At 53.2% G+C, this 13,350-nt stretch overlaps 1 protein-coding gene across 1 annotated transcript in view; it reads right to left on the bottom strand.

Annotated features, from left to right (window-relative positions):
- RASSF2 (Ras association domain family member 2) overlaps positions 1–12,095 on the bottom strand; it is a 42,720-nt gene extending 30,625 nt beyond the window's left edge. Inside the window, exon 1 of the mRNA XM_014867085.3 lies at positions 11,714–12,095. The gene's annotated coding sequence lies outside the window, so the exon portion shown is untranslated. The remainder of the gene's footprint in view (positions 1–11,713) is intronic.
- Positions 12,096–13,350: the final 1,255 nt, after the last annotated feature.

Genomic DNA, 13,350 nt, shown 5'->3' with positions numbered 1-13,350 from the left:
AATAAATGAGGGGCAGTCCAGGCCCTTGAAATTCACCAGCTCAGCTTCCTGCAAGAAGCACAAACATCAAATCCTCCAAAAGCTGGAGGAGGTGGGAGAAGGAATCTAAAGAGAAGAGAATCTCCTCTGTTCTCAGCTCTTGGTCCCTCCAAGCGCTGGTGCCCTCACTCACTTTCTGTTAGGGGAGAACATGCTGAAGTTAATCTGGTCTTGGGGCTTCCCCGGGACGCTGGCCAATCCCTAGACAGTTCCAGCCTAAAGACTAAGTATCTCCCATCTTATTTGTTAACTGGAAAGTCCCCAGAGGGAGCAGGGCAAATGCAGTACAGCGAGGTGGGCAACCCCTGGCAGGAAAGTCCAGAGTGAGATGAAGAACCCCCGCTGTGGTGGTTTTTTCTTTTTTGTTTCCCAAGCTGTCTTCCTGGTTGCACCGCAGGAGCCAGGCCACACCCCACCCCCACCTCAGCTCCTGGGGTAAGATGGGGGGTTGGGAGGCAACAGACAATTTACAGCACCCAGGCAGTCCCAGTCTCTAAGGGAAGGCAGCTAGGAGAAAGAGACAGACTCAGGGAGGGGAGGGCTTTCCAGAGAGAATTCCCAGAAGGACAAACCTGATAGAGCCACCCCTGACGGGTGAGAGGGCCGTGTACCTGGCAAGGCCTCAGCCGAAACCAAAAGGGGAAAGAGGAACGGCTGGTCTTGAGAGGCGACATCTCAGAGGTTCTAATTCTGGGTGCGCTTCAGACTCTCTCGGAGTAGGGGTGGGTGAGGGGAAGAGGAGTTGATTTAAAAGTCCTGATGTCCAGGCTGCGATTCAGACCAATTCCATCAGGCCCTCTGGGAGGGGCCCAGGCATGGGCATTTTTAAAGCCTCTCCAGGTCAGGCCAATGTACAACCGGGGCTGAGAACCACCATGAAATCTGATAGGAATAGAGCTATGTAGACTGAGGACACCACCAAACGCATCTCAAAGCAGCCTTTAAGAATGGAAGGAATAGAATTTTCTAAAAGCAGACTGAGTTGGTTCTTTCGCGTCCTCCTCCCCATTACTAATATTTCAAGGGGAAAGGGAACAGTGGAGAGCATCCCAGAGGGTCAGTGTATGCAATCAGAGCTGATGCAAAGGGCACGTCATGCAAACCCGTGCAAACCCACGCACACCACAGAAGCCAGGAAACCAGCCCCGGGCCCCAGATGCAAAGGAAACGCTTGCTGGAGGCCCACAGCTTCCCCTTTTGGGGCCTGTCCCCACCTCTCCTCTGAGCTCGGCCCTGCCTCTGGGGACACTGTGAAGCTCCTGGGTTGGAGAAGAAAGTTACCCCACGTGGTGCTTCACACTATCGTGTTAAAGACTGCCCTAGGCTCTGCTTTGTTCCCAAGCAGCGACAGAGGAGATAGTGCTGACCCCTCTTCACTTCAGCCCCCTGGTACAGGGCAGGAAGAAGTGTCGCTGGCAAACAGGAAATCCAGCCCTATTGCGCCACCCGAGGAAGGAGACTTGAGCTGCGGCCTGGGGGCCTGCCAAGATCTAGAGATTACAAGCTGTTCTTGAACCTGAGCGTGTCCCAGACGGGGGCAAGATTCAGGCTGCCTCGGAAGGAAACAGGTTGTGCTTTGCCTTCCACCTGCACACCGTATTCAATAAAAGGCCCACGCACTGGCCAGGCCCGTGTCCTCGCTGGGTCCTGTTCAACCCACTGATCCTCCCTTCCCCGAATGGACTTCTTCCCTCCCCTTTCCCACCCAGGGTGTCCAGGCCCCCAATCACTCTGCTCAGGAAACAAGGGAGACACAAGGTCGAGTGTCCTGGGTGTCTGTACTGCACTTTCTCAGCTTTATGTCTGACTGTGGTTAAAGGCTTCGTCCCTCCCGGCCCCCCAAAGAATGCTAAGCATCAGGGAAGAGGGAGGGAAGGTCTCTGGAAAGAGGATGGCTCGCCCTGCCTGAGGAGGGATGGCACGCACCTGGAGGCAGGTGGAAAGGGCTCAGCTCAAGAGAACCAACAGCAGACTGGCCTTAGCACCCGGTGTTCCACAAACTGAGAACAGAACACTCATGATATTATTATTGTGCTAATAACAAAACGACAAACGTGAATAACAGACAGCTACCATAAATAAGAGCTTATGATGGGCTATTATTATGTCGGTACCAAGGCTCTAGAAACTTTATCTTACTCCTTACAACAACGCACAGGGAAGGCTTTATTTCCACAATTTTACAGATGAGGAAACAGAAGGTCCCAGAGGTTAGGCAAGCTGTCCCAGGTCACAGAGCTGACATGAAGCCCAGAGCTCCTTCTAAGTGCCCTGACTAAGCGCCAGATCTGAGGGACTCTGAGCAGGACAGGCAGGTGCAGACCGACTTCAGCTGCCAGCCACAGCAGGCTGAGTCCTGGGGAAGGGAGGCCACTGAGGGACTGGCAGGACAGACCAGCTGTAGAAAAAGCAGACTCTGCAAGGGCCAGGGACAGAGACCCTGTCCAGGGACCTGGGCACTTGCAATGTCACAGAGCCACAGACCCTCAGTCACATCTCATCCTCTGTCTAAAGAACGAGGTATCCCTTATGCTCACTGGCCCCCAAACCGCCTGCTCCCTGATCCTGGAAAAAGCCTGACGACAGGTACAAGGCCCCTGTTGACAGAAACCTTGCTCCCATCCCAGGAGGCAGCCCCCTGCCTGGCCCACCCACCAGATGAGGAACTGAGATGCAGCACGTGGCCAAGCTGGGACCCCACCCCCTAAGCAGCTTGGTCTGCAAAGCCCCTGCTCTCTCCACTGCCAACTGGGACCCCGGCCCTTCTCACTCAGGCCTTTCACACATGGGTCTGAAGCCCCAGCACTGTTGAGGAAGATCTGAGGAAACGGTCCTGGGACTCCCGCCAGAAGGGCCTGCCTCCCACTTCCATACCAGCGGGCAAGTGGCCAGGTAGTGACCTGTAAAGTCACCACTGGACCCACCCAAACAATCACCTCACAGGCCCGGATGAGCAACTTCTTGTTTATAGGGAGGTCCCTCAGGGGCCACAAGCTTTTGACCTGGATGGATGTTTAGAAGGAAACCCAAAGGCCCTTAGCCTCATGTCAGAGAACCAGGGTGTTGGCGTGGGACCAAAAAAGGCATAAAGGAAGTAAACATTCCAGACATAAAAAGCTGCGTGTGTGTGTGTGTAAATGTATAAGTATGGGTGTGCCAGGGAGAGTGTGGGGAGAGAGAGTGTGTGTGTATGTGTGTGTAGAATTTAGACTCTAGCCCAGAGAAACCAAAGACCCCAGGTTAGAAAGCTAACCCTCCAATATCTACAGACCCCAGGGAAGGGCCTGGTCACTCCCGCCTCCCTAGAGCAGCGCCTCTGTCACCTTCAGCCAACTGGGCCCTGCCATGTACCCCCTCGTGGGCTAAAATTCAACCAAGTGTGAAATTCCGTGTGACTGAGTTGGCCCCAGGAGACAGCAGGAAGTTGGTGGAGGCAACACTGGCCCTAATAAGGCAGTAAGGCTGAGCATCCCTTGACCTGCATTTCTCAAAACCAAGGGCTATTTTATAGGGTAGTTTCAGGTCCTAACTGGGGGAGGGCCGATGAAGCTTTCCATGACAGGATGTAAGTGGAGCCCGGGCCACAGGGAGGCCCACGGCCTGTATCCCTCACATGTCCGAGCCCCACTCGCCCGGCTGTTGGTTAGTGTCCTGGCTCTGTGGGGATGTGCTGACTTCTCCCGGCAGGTGAGGAGGGGCCACCTCCAGTTCACCATTTCCTACAAGCACAGGTTTCTTTCTGGCCATACTTCCTGTTTACCGAGTGGCTTCTCTGAGACTCATCTCTGACGTCACTTCCCCTTCCGAAGGGAACCCCAGCAGTTCTTCCTTTTTTGGTGCTGTAGGCCGAGAGCCTGAGCTTTGTGTGCAGGGGTCTTGGGGCTTCCTCTCCTTGCCACCCACTGGCCTCCTCCACCCCCAAGATGGGCAGGTTCCTTGCACTTGAGAAGCAGTAAGGAGGGGAGAGTGAAGGAAGGGTCCAGAGTGTGCTGAGGCCTCCCCTGGGACAGCCATTGTGGGGCATCTTACATGCACCCTGCTTTAACCTCATTAATACCCTACAGACAGCACATCTTAGACCCTTCCTAGTGCCAGGAGACACAGCTTGTCCGGGGGTTTCCAGAACATTTCCAGGAGACCAAGGGGAAGTTTTCCACGAAACCACATTAACACCCCCTTCTGCTGACTAACCCTAAAGAAAAATCAGCACCACAAAAACAGAACTTCTCAAAATGGCCTTCAATGTCCATCTCTGTAAAATCTTCACACTTCCCCAACTGTCTGGGAACAAAAGAGCAGTCTCCCATTGGGCAGACAGCAAATAGGCAGAACCAAGTTAAGAAACTTCCAGAAAGCCCAGTGGGCACGTCTACCCCTCTCACATCTACGTCCTCTCACCAACTTGTGGGAGGGCCAGGTAGGCCCTCCTGAGGGCTCACCTAACGAGGAACTTAACGCCTTTTCCACAGAACAAGGCACCCCAGAGAAAAACCACTTGACCCACACCCATGACTCCTGAATAGAGCCAGGTGACCTGGTTTCCCAATTCTGGGTCCTCAAAGCTTCCCAACCTCCTCTCACCTCAGGCTTGACCTGAAGTTGAAGCGCGCACACCACCTCCCCTGCCCTCACCCCACTGCATCATGTCCCCGATTATCCCATCACACATACGAGAGAGCACTCCTTGCCCCAAATGTCTATGTGGTCAACTGTAAGATCCTAGATGGGGCTTTAGGAACGGGGCACCAATCATCTGAGGCTGCCAGCCATCTCTCCAGAGTACTTGGGGCCTCAGGGACCCCACCAGCTAAAGTCCTCCCCACGCCCCAGCCAGGGTGACCCTGCCTATGGACAAAGCATTCGGCAGCCATCCCCACAGCCACCATGGTGAGTAGTTAACAGGTTGAATCAAGCCACAGGGTCTGGAACACACAAAGGATGCTCTGGAGCACACAAAGGCTGAGGCTCTCAATCTTCAAGGTAGGTGGACTCAACAACCCACTTCCACCTGGTGTGGACCTCACTCACTGCAGGACACTGTCAGGTTCGAGGCACGGTGAACCCCAAGTGCGCCCTCTCAATTCCGCCACCACACACAGAAAACCCTGAGATGAGACAATTCTCAGCAGATGGTCTGGGGCCTGAGGCCCAGCAGCCAGCGACCAGCAAGCCACACCTGTGACCAGCTCTGAGGCAGGCAGGGCTGTACTCCTCAACCCTTGGCCACCTGCCTTTGTCCTGCCAGGCAGAGATGGACGGTGAGATCCTGACCCCCACCCCAGGTGACGGCAGCAGGGGCAAGAAGGACGGCCAGGACCTTGTGGCCCCACCTGAAATGAAACCACCAGAGACCAAATACCACAACTCTCTTTTAGGGCTTTCTCTTTCCTTTCCTTTTCATTACACAAGTAAAACAGACTTTTTTTTTTAATCTTAAAATTATAAATAAGCAAAAAGATTATGATCTGCGAAAGGACAATAATTGAGGGATTCCACTTTTTTTTTTATGAGTTACCTAGAAGAGGCCAATTCACAGACACTAAGTAGAGTGGAGGTTACCAGGGGCCACTGGGGGTGGACTGGGGAGTTGGTGTTTAATGGGTATAGAGTTTCTTTTGGGGATGACAGAAAAGTTCTGGAAATGGATAGTGACGATGGTCATACAACATTGCAAATGTACTTAATGTCATATAATTGTGAATCTCTCAAAATTCCTATGTTGAAATCCTAACCCCCAATGTGATATTTGGAGGAGGAGACTTTGGGAGGTGACTAGGTCAAGAGGGTAGAGTCCCCATGAATGGGATGAGTGCCCTTAAAATAGAGACCCCAGGGAGCTCCCCAGCCCCTTCGACCACGTGAGGATATAACGAAAAGTCTCCAGTCTGGAAGAGGACCCTCACCTGACCAGGCTGACGCCCTGGGCTCTGACTTCCAGCCTCCAGAACCATGAGAAATCAATTTCTGCTGTTGATAAGCCACCGGTCTGTGGCATTTTGTTATAGCAGGCCAAACAGACTAAGACAACCACTGGATTGTACACTTCAAAATGGTCAAAAGGGTAAATTTTACGTTATGTATATTTTACCATAATTAAACATAAAAAATATTTAATATGAAAAAAGATTAAGATCAAAATCTCCCCAAATCCCACCATTCAGATAATCACTATTAACATTTTGCCATCCTTCCTTCCAGAGGCAAATATAAATGAATGATATGATATATTTTACAAAAATAGCACACTGTTTGGTAACCTGCTTTTCAGAAATATATCATATTTTTCTATGTTAATAGATACACATCTATATCTTGTATTTTTTGTAGCTACATGGCTTTCCAATGTATAGTATAACATAATTAAAAAGTTTACTATTGTTGGGCATTTAGTCTCCATTTTTGTTGTTGTTTTTATAAATAATGCTGTAAGGGACATCCTCACGCACATATTTTTCAGTACTTGTCCAATTATATCCTTAGGATAAGAATTCCTTGAGCCAGCCCTCATGGTAAAGTTCTCTGTGCTCTGTTTTGGCAGCCTGGGTTCAGTTCCCAGGCGTGGAATCACACCACTTGTCTGTCAGTAGCCATGCTGTGGCAGGGGCTCACATAGAAGAAACAGAAGGACTTACAACTATACACAACTATGTACTGGGGTTTGGGGGCGGGAGAAAAGGAAGGAAAAAAATGGAGGAAGATTGGCAGATGTTAGCCTAGGGCGAAATGTCCGCTGCAAAAAAAAAAAAGAATTCCTACAGGTGGAATTGCTGAGTCAGAAACTCCCTCAGGAGGATTGTCAACAGAGCATTATGGGTAAAACCCCACCAGAGATGTTGAATTTTGTCATATAAAAGTGTCTTTCTCCATGTGGACTTTTCTTGGATTCCATAGGTGTCTATTACATTGCATAGGGGTTCGGGAAGACAGAGAATGTCCTTTCCGTAAGCAACCAGCTCCTCCCTCCACACTCCCCAGGCTCCCTCTGGGGACACACTATGGCTGTGTCATGAAGTGTGACTGGTACACAAAGAAGGTAGAATTTTACTGGGTCAATGTCTACCAAATTCCCTTGTGCCAGCAGGAAAGACAATAGCCAAACTCTAGGATGGCCCAGTGCTGGGTGCCCCACAGAGGGCAATGTAATTGTGGGCGCATGAAAGGTTTTCTCATGTTAAAAGTTTTGTTTTGTGTGGACAGGAGAATGCAATGGACTCTTCCTAAAGAGACCAAGGGCTAGAAGGGACCTGTGGAATCATCTAATCCCTTGCCTTGGAGATGGGGAAACTGAGGCCCAAAAGGATTCATGCATAAACATTTCAATAATCTTTAAATGAACCACAGAAGAGTCCACACACAGTGATTCAGCTGCTTGTTCAAGGACAGAGTTTGAACATGCCTCAGATTTTGGACACCTAGCACAATTCCTATCATCCTCACCCTGTGGACAAACTGGGAAATGAGGATCACTGAGGTCACATCCCAGCCCAGTCACAACAAGAGTGTGTGTGTGCTGGATCTGCTCCTACTGGCTCTCAAAGGCTGACAGTGCGCGTCTCTTCCCAGCTCAATGTTCAGCGACGCCATGTTGGCAGCCTGCAGTCAGCCAGGGTGGGAATATTTACACTACAGAAATCAGCAAACACCACAAAGCAGTGCTTTTTTTTACCCCTGAAGAGCCAGTTGTCAAACTTTTATCAGCACATCACTGGTCACAATCTAAATGTGAAAGCCATGAGCAGGTGACCTTAGCGTTTCACCTAACCCAAGGACATCCTCTCTCTCCAAAGCATTATAATTCTCCATGGTCCATCGTAATACTCACTCCCAAACCCATCATAGCCGCTTCTATATTAATCAATGAGCTCGCAAATGTTGGCCTGAATGCTTGCCCTGTGCCAGGCCCCCATCTGAGCACATATGTGAGACAGTTATTATTTCCATCTTCTGGTTGGGGAAACTGAGTCCCAGAGACTTTAAGTGACTTTTTACCTACATAGTAAAGCCTGTCTTAGGTTAGTCTCCCCCCAGAAGTTGACCCTAAGACAAGAGTTCAAGTGCAAGTAGAAGGAGAGTGGGAAAGTGAAACAGGGAAGGGAAGGCAGCCAACAAAAGGAGGAGTAATTCGGATTCAGTCCTACCTAGACAACTCTGAGAGACAGCATAGACCATGTCCCAAAGTCGCCCCAACGGAGAAGTGAGGGAGCTGGAGTATTTACGTACCTTCTCTCATCAGTCATTGGTTGAGGCCAAGGAAACACAGGAAGGATGCTACCAGCATCTATTTCATTGCCCAATATCACACAGCTAGAAAATGTTAGATTGCCATTCAAACTCCAAATCCAATACTCTTTTCATTACTGTTATAGAAGTAAGCAGTTAATCGAACACTTAACTGAGTGCCAACTATGGGTAAAGTGCCACACAGGTAAACCACTTTGCCAAATCACTCTGGGTTGACATGTCCAAGGAAAGCACAAGGCATCTTTTCGCCACTTTTTTTCAATAGAAGGAATGAAAAAGCCCTTTTAAGTCACTTTGCTCGTCCCACGGGAATTAGCCAAGTGTCCTGCCCCAAGCCCTTCTTCTGTGAGAGGTTTCCCTCTCTGCTTCGGCCACAACTGCCTTGGGCAGGAGTTCTGCGGCCTCAAGCTGTCATCCCAAGCAGCCGCATCAACCTGTGATTACAGGCTCCAGTCTGCCATCCAGGGATGGTCAAAAATGACCCCCTGGCCGCCCAGCCAGCCGAGTCTGGAGGCTGTGCTTGTTTACTGTGCCCTGCTTCCCCTGTGCCTCCTGCCCTGTCCCCTACCTCCCACTCTCCCACAGCCATGTCCTCCATGGGAACCCATAAATGAAACCAGCAATCCTGGGCCTCGGGGAGCTTCCCTGGCCTTAAGGACTTACTTAAAATTCTTCTGGAGAGGCAGGGAGGTGTCAAAATAGGACAGTGTGTTATTGGGGTAAATAACTGGAGCATACTGTGAAGAGTGGTGGGAAGGGCGGGAGGCGCAGGCGGACTGCTGTCCTAGTTTTATAAACCAGCTGTAGCAGCTCTCGACAAGCACGGCTTCAGGGCTGAGACTGGCCGTCTTGTTCCACTCCAAGCACACTGCTGAGCCCTGCCCAGTTGCCCACTCTGCGGGAGAGGACAGGGAGACGCCGGCACGTCCCAGGACTGCTCCTGGATCACCCAGTCCGTCTCCCAGCCTCTCAGCGGGATTCACTAGCAGTCTGGTCCCTCCTCTGCACTCCCACCTTCCAGTCATTGAGGACACTTCCTGCCAAACTATCCTGGAGAGGACTGAATGCAATTGTCAAGCCATGGTTCTTTGGTGCTTTGGTGACAGGACCCCTTTCTGGCAAGCCCTGCAGTCCAGCCCTGGCACTCCAGCAGAGGTGCCAGGATGTGCGGTCCTCGGGACGTCTCCAGCCAACTCTCTTGGTCATTCCTAAGCAGCTCACGCAGAGAAGGCAGACACAAAGTTTGGCTCAGGGACACGAGGAAATAGACCAAGAAATCAAAGCAAACCAGTGGGTGACTGAGATGTCCCAGGTAGGCCAGCGCATCCAAGAGTGAGCAGGTGATCTGAGGGGTTGAACACAAGATGTAGGGTGGCCTACCATCCTCGACCGATTCCTGAGATAACACAAACTGGAGAGAGGCCCTGAACCCCCAAACAGAAGCCATGCAGAGATGTAGAGAGGCGGACTCTGGAGCCCCAGGGGCAGAGTGGGACCACCCTGAGGAAGGTGAGGATGCTGCTGGCTGGAGGTACAGCAGGCACAGCTCTTACATACACTCTGGCCCACTCAGCCAGGTGCAGAGGGCACAGTCCCCACCTTCCCCTCAAGGAGGGCACAACTGGGGGCCCCAGACCCCGTGGCCTCCTCTCAGCCAGGTTCCCCAAAGGTATCCACCATCTTTCTAATCAGATTTCACCAGCATAAAAAGGCGGGCAGAAGAGCATGAGACATGTCTAGGCTACACCCCAAATATTATCCTGTCTCCCAAATATTCCATCTCTGCTCTCCCATCTTCTGAGGGAGGAGCGGAACTCACCTTCCAGCCCCTCCAGCACAGGGAATCCCAACCTGTACCAGCCCAGATCCCCAGGTGTCTCCTTCTCCCAGGGTAAGAACTATCCTCTTGGCAAAACTACACCACCTTTCTGAGCTCAGCCATCATTTGAGGTCCTCTTCTAACCCGTGAGGCCCATGGGACTGCCAGAGCTTCCAGGCATCACGCTGACCCATCCAGATGAGAAAACACAGCTGGCGCCCACACTCATGGCCTCACTACAGGGTTTCTGATCCCAAATGGGCACCTCCCAGGCTAACTCCACACTTAGTCCCCGGGACACTGCATTATGACACAAGTTTAAAAAAAAGAACTCTCCTGAAACAACCCAATATATCCTAGCCATGAGAAGTTTCTTTAATTCTACAGACTACCGACAGAAAAAGTTCCAAGTAAATATGAATTGATAAGTAAAATAAATCCAACCACAGATTCCTCACCAGATGCTTTGGAAAGGAGGCCCCTGGCTCTGTCTCACAGCTGTTTAAAAGAATCATTGTTTTTAATTCTTTCCTCCCATTGTACCAAGATCAACTGTGGCAGGAACCGAGTTCCGCTCCAGGATAAATTGTTATTTGTCAGCTCATTGGTTCAAATGTTCATTCATCTCATGTAAGCTATTCACTATAAACCTGACCAGCTCTGGAGACAGCCTGTCATCTGGGAGAACACGTTTTAGGGACCCAGGGGCTGACACCTGGGAATAAAGTGCATCGCAGCGTTTAGATGCCTTGTGCTGGGCTCCTGTCGCTGAGGGACCGACGCGCTGTGAACAGCCCAGGAGCCACAAAGCGCTCCAGGGTAACGCGGAGCCCTCCTCTCCCTGCCAAGCCGTTGAGCCCCTCTGCTGTCCCCAGGGCTCTCCTCGCTTAGCAGCTGAGTGCAAGGCCGGCGCTGGAAATGCAGAAGTGGCCGAGGTCTGCCCAAGGCACCTGCCTCTCTCAGGCGAGAGACGATGCAAAGCCGAGGTCCCCAGCGACCTCAGGCAGCAGCTCCGGAGGCGGGCTGGGAGACCGCAAAGGGGAAGTGCCCCGAGGCCCGAAGGCCCCATGCACCCTGCGCCCGTCTGAAGGCAGAGGGAGCTGGAACCTGCCTCCGGGGTGGCGTCCGTTGGGCGGGGAAGAAGTGGACCTGACTAGGGTCGGCCACCCCCCAGGGCCGTAGGGGTTTGTCATTCCTGCACCTGCCGCCACGCCCCACCTCGCTAGGAAGTCCCGGGGACCCCGGGGATGGGGTCGGGGAGCCTTCCTGGCGCCGCCCTTCGCGCGGAGAGAAGGAAGGACCCTCTAGGAGTCGAAGGGGGAGGACCAGCTTGGAGCGACAACTTTCTCCCGCCGGAAGGCGGGCGAGCTGGGGTTCCTCTCCGCGCGTGGGGAGTCCGCACGCCCGGGAACCCCGCGAGGGTGAAGGAGGAGGGAGACCAGGGACGGGCGAGGTCCAAGGGGCTGACCTGGACGGGACAAGAGACACAGCCAGAAAACTTTCAACGAGGCGGGAGGAAGGCAAGGGTCAGAGGACCGCCGGGTGCCCGGCACCTTGCGCCCTGCATTGCGCGCCCGGTACCCCGTGCCCAGCACCCCGCGCCCCGAGCCTTGCCTGTGTCCGGAGCCGGCTGCATCTCGCTCGCGCCGCGGGGACCTTGGAGTTGGAAAGTGGGGGGTGCCGCGGCCGGGGGGCTGTTCCAGCTGGCTCCTGGGTCAGCGATCGGCGGGCAGGGCTCAAATCCAGCCGAGCTGGGAGGCGACGGCCGCGCGATTGGGGGCCGGGCGCCCCGCCCTCCTCGCTCCCTCTCCGCCCCTCCTCGCCCACTCGCCCGCCCTTCTGCCTTTATCTGCCTGTGTCCGATCTGACCGTCCTCCCTGCCCCTCTTTCTCTAGCTCTCCATCTCTCCCCACACCCCTCTTCCCTCGCCTTTCTTCCTCCCCTCCTCTCCCGCCCTCCCTCCCCTTCTCCCCTCCCCTCCCCTCCCCTCCCCTCCCCTCCTCTCTGGGGGGGCGGAGCTTCTCCCCTCCCTCCCAGACAATGCTGTGGCTGCGCGTTCCCTCCTCTGCCTGCGAGTCGGGGCGCCGGCTGCCAGCGCCTCTTCCGGGCTGGGGGAGCGGGGAGGGGGTAGGAGTGCGGGGGTAGGGAGGATGAGCTGGCTCCCTTCACCCCATTCGCCGCTGCCCTTTCCAAGAAGGATAGCGCCTTGGCCCAAGCCCCTCGGCTCGCCCCGCGCTTTGACAGCCACTCCAAGGGAACGGTCACGCTGCCCCGAGGAGCCCGCTTGGAGCGCCCCAGATTCCCCAGGCAAAGGATGTAGGGTTTTTTTTTCTAACACTCCGGCTTATTCCAAAAACGGTTTGAGCTGAGCAGGGGCTAAGCGAGGCCCCTTCGACTTCGCGGGCTGGCAGACGTGACAGCAATGTGAAGGAGGCCAAGTTTCTTTGTCCACCTCTTAACCTCCCCCTCTTATCTATCCCTGGACCTCCAGGGGCTCTCAGTGCACAGGAAGCCCCAGAGCACCCCAGCTGGGGGGCTCCTTAGCTGTTCCTTCCCTCTTATCAGAATTCTTCCCCCGCATTTATATACCAGCCCTGCAGAGTCGGTCTCCACGCCAAGAGGGAAGGGGCCTAAGCCTTAATGGGTAGCCAACCCCCAGGGTACAGCCGGATCTGCTCATCCCTCCTGGAAGCCAAACATTCTTTATAAATTCATTGTTTGGATCTTGGAATGTGTCTCCCTTAGAAACAATGTTACAAATGGTGATCTGCTTCCCAGGCCAGCCACAAAAGTCTTTTGAACCCAAAAAGCAGCTGTAGGGTGGTGCTGAAAACTGTGTCAGCTGCTCCGGAACAAGGAGACCACTGATCAGCTTTTTCTATAGAAAAAAAAAAAAATTATCTTCTGGTTCTTTCCCCTTGAGCCATAAACAGAAAGGTCTCTCATTAATTTCCCCCCACACTCCCCACCTCCCTCACCACTCCCCCCAACCGCTACTCTGTATTAGTTAAGCTTCTTTCCTTTGCAGGTAACATGAACCCCCTCCGGGGAGTGTGTTATGAGGACATGGGGGTTTCTCGATAACCTCAGGGTCAGAACTCCGGGGAGAGCTCTGTAAGAGGCAAATCCAGAGCCCAGAGGGTTTCCAGTAACCCAGGAAGTCTTCTCTGAGGGGCCAGCTCTTCTCTTTCATCGCAGGCTGGCCTTCCCTGCATCCCAGACACGTGACAAAGGGTGGCCACGGCTTCCAT

The sequence above is a fragment of the Equus asinus genome, chromosome 15, assembly GCF_041296235.1.
Source record: "Equus asinus isolate D_3611 breed Donkey chromosome 15, EquAss-T2T_v2, whole genome shotgun sequence".
NCBI classification, from domain to species: domain Eukaryota; kingdom Metazoa; phylum Chordata; class Mammalia; order Perissodactyla; family Equidae; genus Equus; species Equus asinus.
Note: the sequence above shows the minus strand (reverse complement) of the source record. Positions and strands in the feature narration are given on the sequence as shown.